The sequence below is a fragment of the Zingiber officinale genome, chromosome 1A, assembly GCF_018446385.1.
Source record: "Zingiber officinale cultivar Zhangliang chromosome 1A, Zo_v1.1, whole genome shotgun sequence".
NCBI classification, from domain to species: Eukaryota; Viridiplantae; Streptophyta; class Magnoliopsida; order Zingiberales; family Zingiberaceae; genus Zingiber; species Zingiber officinale.
The window spans coordinates 170,617,272-170,625,783 of NC_055987.1; positions in this window are offsets into that span (position 1 = coordinate 170,617,272).

An 8,512-nucleotide genomic window follows, 5' to 3' on the forward strand; every position below is an offset into this window, starting at 1 on the left:
TAAAATTGAATATCGATCAAATTCAGAAAAGTAAGTTATCTAGAAAATAGTAGTTTGCAAGAGTTTTAAAGAACAAAATTGAGTCAAGAGCACACGCAAGAAGGCAAGGAAGAAATCAAAATTAGGGAAACGATTCTAAGATTTCAATTTCACCACAATGATTGTTGACACCCTAAGTTCTATTTACTTTTCCACCTCTATGTTTGTTTGCATGTAGGTGATCTATCGCAAGATACTTATATATACTTTTGGAATTATACCGACGTGCTTACCCAAACTCGATGACTACTTTCAAGGCGACCTTATTAAAGTGATAATTTTATTAGGGAGACTCCTGTCACGGTGTCACACAGTCCTCTAGATGTCAGCCCCTACTTCGAGACACTGAGTTGGAATAAACCCATTAAGCTTTGTGATAACTAATGATGCCCTCATAAGATTTTGACTTACTTTCGTGACCGACCCCTCATGTCTTGGTTCTTTATGAGTCAGAGATTTGGGTTCACCTTTTGGTCCTTCCCCGCCTCTTGTGAGATACGAAGGTACATGGTTAGTGTCACATGTGTATGTACAATAAAGTTGGATTATGAAACATACATATCATGCAATAGGGAAAGATAAATAGACTTATAAAAAGTATGTCAATCAATACATTGAGCTATTCCCTTATCATAGAATCTAGAAAACTATTCCATGGAAATAGAGTTATAACTAAAAGACATTGAATTAACAAATTAAACTAGAATTGTCATGAACATCTAATTTACTAAAATAATCTAAACTTAAACAACAAGACTATAAATTATCTAAACTAGTATGTCATTCAAAAATTAGATTTTCATAAATTTTAAATTTGTTTACCATTTCCTTTTCAGGGATTGATTTTTATAATGGCTCAATGTCTTAGACTTGAAATAGATAATGTGCTCTTTTTCTTTTCAGATCCCTACATTGGTTTCTCTTTTGCTGCCAGTTGTGTAAAATGTCTCTTTAAAGTTAGCCACTTATTTTCGTAGTGTCATCTTTCCCTATATTATATAAAATGAAAATAAAAATATTTACCTTTGAAACCCTCATTAGGACTCTTCCTCTTAATCCCTTGAGATTTGGACTCTAAATTAAGTTGATCTTCTAGCCTCGATGGATCCTTAAGGAGCTCAATTAGTCGGGTTTATAAATCATGAGCATTTCGAATTTACAAATCTTGCACACAATTTTATTAGGCAATATTTATCTTAAAAATTTATTTATCTTTGTATCTTCTGCCTTTGATCTTTGGGAAGATGCTTCCTTCAATACAGCCTAATTTTCAAAGCTCCCCATGAGGATGAATTTCTCCATCACTACCCTCCTAAACTTGAATTTTTTTCATCTTGTACTGTAGCACCTAAAATTCATTCACTATTTATAAGTTAAAATAATTAATGACATAGATAAGGAAGGGATTAATAATTCAGTTAAGGTAGACTAGTAAATAAAAAATAATAATTAAATTGAATACACCCATATCATCAATTTAATTACATACATGACATAGCTAAGGAGGTGCACGGTTTAGAATTAGTATACATATGATGATAAAATATTTAATTTGTGAATAAACATTTTGAACCATAAATAGATTTAATAAATATGGTAATGGATTATTTGACTCATGAGATAAATAAAAAGTAGATTTAAACATTTTGAGCCATAAATAGATTTAATAAGTATGGTAATGAATTATTTGATTTGGAAATAAATGGTTTAGTGGTTGGACCAAGTCATAGGTAACAATTATAAAAGAAAAAACCTTGAGTGAGGAAGAGGATGAGATAGCCGCCGTTGGGAGAGAAGAGCCACCGGGTGTCGTGGAGTTTAGTCGCAAAAGAAAAAAAAAAGGAGTACGTTCTTACCACCATAGTTCAACAATTAATCTATTAAAATAGGTTGTTCAAAAGAGCGTTCTAGATTGATTGATTTCTGGATGGAGATATAGGTTAGGGTGTTTCGAGACTAGTTTGAAAAGAAAAGTTATGCTTTGTTTTTTTTCTCTCCGCGGTTGATCATTTTTTTTTATGATCTAAACAGATTACGAATTATGTCGAATCCATGTTGTAATATGTGTATGTATTATTTTCCCTCCATGTTGTTTATGCCTTAATCAGGGCACGTTCAATACCTCTTGTTTTTACCTTAACCAAATTGTATGTTCATCTAATTTATAAGCACATTCTATACCATGAGTAGCCTTAACTTCTTATTTAGATGTTGATGATTTGTTCTTTGTATACGATTCTTCTCTTTGGCAATTGAAAGTTATTGTTTTTACCTTGTTAATTTATCGGATATTACGGTTAAGAGACATGTTAACAACTTTTCCCATGGTTCTGAACTCATAACCATCTCGGTAAAATTGGTATTGGAAGGATTTCTTTGATACATATTATACCTATACCGTTTTTAGTTTTTGGTCATTCCACAGTTTCGCTAGTTTTCATTGGGGACTAAAGGATCTTCACAACTTTTATTAACTTCTATTTTTATTTTGCAGTTTGTTAACATTTGCATATAACTTGTTATATTGGATCATGAACGACATTGACCTCTAAGTTTATTTGCTAAATAGATTGTTATAAAGCTTCATAATAGTTTATTTTTATTTATTTTATTTTTTTATTCGCCATGCATTTGTACCACACTTTCACATGCTATAATTTGTAGAGAACTTATGCAATGGCCTTTTCCCACTACTACTAAATTTCCTTTTCTTCATTCATAAGTTTCAAATGTCTTGGAAATCTTGATTGGATCTACTATGATTCTGTACTATGTTTTTATCATTTTCTTACGGCTTAAAATACTAGATCTTGAATGACAATGATGACTAGCTATGCATGAATATAAGCTAAATACCCTATTATTTTGAAGATGACCCTTAGTAATACTTATTCCTAATCTTCGTACTTTGTTCAAAATAAAGTGGTTTTTTTTCCTACTTCTGCTATTATCAATTTATATGTCCATAAATTACTGTAAACGATGATTGAGGAATGTGATTTGACTGTGGCCAAACTATGTTTATATATGGGTAGGGTATGAATTAGGGATCTAAGTTCGGGGAGCTTATCAAATTATGTATAGGTTAAGTTATGAATCGGGGACCTAAGCCCGGGGAGCTTGTCAAATTATGTATGGGTCGAGTTATGAACCGGGGACCTAAGCCCGAGAAGCTTACCAAATTATGTATGGATTAAGTTATGGACCGGGGACCTACTCCCGGGGAGCTTGCCACATTATGGATAGTGGTTTCGTTCCAAGGTTCGGATCCCTATCAACCTAGCGCTAGGATAAATGTTTGTTCAAATAATTATATTACGTGGTCACTTTCATTGAACTGAATTCTACTAGAACTATTACATTTATGTCATGAAAGTATTTAAATTAATTTTGTTATTAGAATATTTTCCCTTATGTTTACGGCATGCAAGCTTTCGACCTACATCTCTTTCTTTGTCTAACCTAATTTAGTGGATATGATTATTGGCTATCATGGTTTGAACGTACTGGGTCTTTAGACCCATTATATTGTTAAATACAGGAGACGGAACCGATGAGACAAGAGGCTTTGACAATCAAGCAAACTCAGAATGACGGCAACACAACCCATGGACCCTCCCCTAGTTTATGTTTCTACTTTTAATTGAAATGATGTAATAAAAGATTTAGTCCAGTAAATTTTCTGTAAGAACTACTAGTTGTTTATGGCTTAGTCAACTTTCTTGGGATATTCATGTACCTTTTTTTTCTTCCTATTATTAGAAATTAAATAAATAAATAAAAATTTAAATAAAAAGATATATACTAAAGAGGAAGAGGCGTTTTGAATTAAAGTAGATTAGAGACATTACATGTACAATGGTGGATCATAGATATTCTTGCTTAGCTTCTCTTCAAAAACTTCATTTTCCTATACTTATTATGCTCGCTAGAGGAGGTGAATAGTGTATGTTCTTTTTTGTGTCATTATTTTTCTACAAAGTTAGTAAGTAGCGGAAATATAAAATAAAGAAAAATAAACAAAGAACATACATGTTGAATTTTGACATGGTCACAACCCCTAAGATTGTTACGTCCAACGTTATATCTCGAGCGTGAACACTATTTTCTTTCTCCTTTTCGAACACATTCTGGTGTTAAACAAACCTCTTACAAAATTGATTAAGCACAAATAAAACACAATAATCAATAAAAAGAATAACATAAGTAAAGACAAACAAATCTCCTCTATAAGTTCTAAATGAGGTAGTACTCTTTCTGACACTTCTTGGATCATATTGTTAGAATGTATACTAAAAGCTTAGTTTTTTGTATAAACATTTATTTTGAAATGAGAATTACATTGGTCAAATATCTGCATTTAGTTAAATGCAGTTGCCCATTTAATTTATATTGTAGATAACATGGTGTGTGGTGTCACACAAAAGATAATGTTATCAGTTCCTCATAAATTATAAATAGTAGCTCACAACCAAGATGGATTGGGACAAATCATTGGAATTGTTGTAGTGTAATTTGGTATTAGTTTAGATTGACTATAAAATTATACTAGTACACTATGTGTGTATTGAGCAGGACAATTTGAGGTTGTTCTTTTTATACTGACTGCATAAAAGAACAAAACCTCTGTTATTATGGATGTACGTACTCTTAATCCCGATATAATAACAAACACATATACTTAGTATTTATTTCTTTAATTTATCAAAGGGTGAGATTTATTCAGTTAAATCAATAGGCCCGATAAGTTGAGAAATAATATTATTTATATGGTGTATTGTTGATTATAAAAGGAAATTGTGTCCTAGTAATCTAGATTGATGATGCCCCCTTGAGGAGCTCATAAGGATTATCATGTAAATCCTGCAGGGGGACTTAGTCCGACATGATAATAAGGTTAAATGGTACTACTCTTGGAGCTAGATGTTAATTAAGTGAGTTGTCAGTAACTCATTTAATTAACGGACATACGATATCTTAAACACAGGGAAACTAACACACTCATGATAAGAAGAAGCTCATATTGTAATATGGGATTGGTGCGGTAGTTCAATAATAACTCTTTAGTGGTATGAGTTATTATTGATGAACTTGAGTTGAGTGTTTGGGTCGAACAGAGGAAGCTCAAGTCCATCAAGAGACAAAAACCAATTCCTCCTCTCGGTCCCTGTTGTAGCCTCTATAAAGCTTCACATTCACCCATTTTGGTTTTGCTTCCTACCCAAGAAAGGGGCCAGCCACATCGTTCAAGGGGCCGGCCAAACCAAAAGAAAAGAAAAAGAAAAGAAAGAAAAAAAAGGGGAGATTTTTTCTCAACAGAATTAGAGATTTTTCTAAAAAGAATTACGTTGATTCTTTCTTAGAAATTTCTAAAAAGAATTATATTAATTCTTTCCTAAGAAATTTTTCTAGAAAGAATTATGTTAATTCTTTCCTAGAGATTTTTCTAAAAAGAATTATGTTGATTATTTCTTAGAAATTTTCTAAAAAGAATTATACTAATTCTTTCTTAAGAAATTTTTCTAAAAAGAATTATGTTAATTATTTTCTAGAGATTTTTTCTAAATAAAAATCTATTACTTTTTCTCCTTTTTTATCTGAGGCAAAGGGTTATAAAAGGAGAGGAGGTTGTGCTGCAAAAATCATCAATTCAATTAAGAAGTGATAAGTTTTTCTCCACAACTAAAAACCCTCTCCTTTCCCTTAAGGTCGGCGCCCCATTTTTTCTTTTCTTTCCTCTAGGGTCGGCGCCCCACTTCTTTTCTTCTTCCCTTTTCTTCCCTCTAGGGCCGGCGCCCCATCTTCTCTTGGTGGCCGGAGCTTGGAGGAAAAGAAAATGAAGAGACGAAGCACCTTGGTGGCCGAGGGTTTGGAGGAGAAGAAGAAGGAGGAGGCGTTCCTTTCTTTGCATCTTTTGGTAGTAGGCGGCTTGGAAACAAAAGGGGTTCGGGTGTTTTTGTCTTGGTAGATCGTCGCCCACACGACGTCCAAGAAGAGGAGAGGAATACGACAAAAGATCAAGAGGTCTTTGTCTACGAAAAATGTACAACTAGTTATTTATTCCCCAGTACAACTAGTTTTATTTTCTTTGTATGGATCCTGAAATACCAACACAAGAGACTAGCGATTTTGTGTTTTCATTTTTGTGCTTCGATTTTATGTTTCGATCTTGTGCTTTGATTGAGGTTTTTGTAGTTAAACCTAAGGTTACTGTGAGAAGTTTAATATTCAATTTCTTTGAAAGGCTTTGTCTAGGAAGTGGTGAATGATCTCATAACCAAGAAGGCCTAGTGTCTTGCCAACGACCTGGAAGTTAATCCTTGAAATAAATATTTAATCAACTTCTGTAATATGGTTTAACTTCTAAAGAACACAAGGGTTAAACTTGGAATAAAAATGTTAAGTTTCGTTTCCAATCCAAGTTTAACTTTGAAGAACAAACTTAGAGTAAAAATGTTAAGTTTCATTTCCAATCCAAGTTTAACTTCTGAAGAGCACATGGGTTGCTAGGAAAAGTTCTGTGCTTGTACAAATTTTTGTACAGGGGAAACAGAACGGTATTCCAAGTAGTGCCCTTCACATATGAGCAGTAGAGCATTGAGAGAACAAAGTGAACCGATGTGAATAGATTGATGATTTAAATAGGTGCCTCGACCTTCCTTTTATAGATCCTTAACAAACTTGTCTTGTCGATTGGAAGTCCTTCCGATCACTTGGACCCTACTGACTTAGTTATAAATTCGATCCACTTTGACTCTAAATCAGGCTAACTTGGCTACTTCTGGTCGCTTGGACCAACTCCGATCACTTGAAGCTTGGTCAAATCTGATTTGTTGACCGCCTTGCTCAAATCTCGATCTTGCCTTTTTGTTCAATCAACAAACTTTTAGGTCGACCAAATCACTTTCGATAGCTTGGATCTTTAGGTCGACTGGGAAACTTCCGATTACTTAGATACCTTGAGTCTGCTCCATTAATTTTGGTTTCTTGAAAAATATAATTACGTACAAACCATAATAGAATGCCTAGTACTTGGCCTACTAGGCTTTCTTTCTTACTTAGAATTCACTCTTCTAAGACTTTCCTCTTGTTTTGAGTTCAATCCTACAAGACTTCTCACTACTTAAGCTTCACGCCCCTAGGGTTTCAATTTGCTCAGAGTTCACTCTACTGAATCTTCATATTAGCTAAGGTTCACTCTCCTAGGATTTTTTCTTTGATAATTATCCAATCACCTTTGATCTACTTAGATTTTTCTCTTGATAGACATCTGGTCATCCTTGACCTGTCTGGACTTTCTCTTTCTTATTTGCTTAGGTCAACATTGACTTGTCTTACTTTCTCACTTGCCTAAGTTAAATTAACCTTTTAGGACTTCTCACTCTTGCCTAGGTCAACCTTGACCTTTCATGACTTCTACCCAACTGCTAAGCATCTGGTTGCCTTTGGTTTGCTTCCTTTCAAACATCAAGTCAATTTTGACTTGCTTGGATCAATCCTTGGAAAGATTTTACCAGCAATATTCCCACTAAACTCATCTACTTGGTCAATGTTGAACAGACACAAGAAATATATTATCAAACATTAAAACCTTAGAGGTTGATTGCACCAATAGTACTTTTAGGACTTATCTTGCCAAGTGTCTAGTCGAGCTACCTGCTGACCCACTGAAACTTTCATTGTTCTTGATATCTTTTGCTCCTTGTTAGGTGTCCAATCCAGCTACTTACTAACCCACTGAGACTTTTGTTGATTAATGTCTCATCATCTGACCCACTAGAGCTTTTTCTATAGCTTCATATCTGGTCACTTAACCTACCAAGACTTCTTTTTTGTCAAGTTACTTATACCTGCACACTTGATGCACACATTAGATACACATAGCTTAACTTTAAATTCTTCTATATATCAAAATATATACTTTATATGTGGTGCCTCCTACACCAACAAACTACACTAGTCTATTGTATCATCAGTCAACTAGGATCTCTTATCAATCGACTACCCGTATCATGAACCTGCTTAAACCCTAAATTTATAGTTTCAAGTTCATCAGTTGACTGGTAATCTTATATCAATCGATTGACAATTCTAAATCAGTCGACTGATATCTTCATTCTAGCCATACCAAGGTTGAACTCATACATTATCTAGTATTTAATTGACTTCAATCTACTAAGATTTTCCTTACCTATCCTCATATTAGGACTTCTATACTTGCCTATAGCTCACCCCTCTAAAACTTTCACACTTCTTAGTATCCGGTTAATCTTGACCTATAAGGACTTCACCGTTATTAAACATCCCGTTCTCTTTGATATGTTTGAACTTCCATTCACATGTCTAACATCGACCCTCTATAACCTGTTAGGACTTAAATCACATGCCTCACATTTGGTCCTTCATGACTTGTTAGGATTTTCCCTCTTATACCTAATATTCAATCATCCATGATTTGTTAGGACTTCACTCA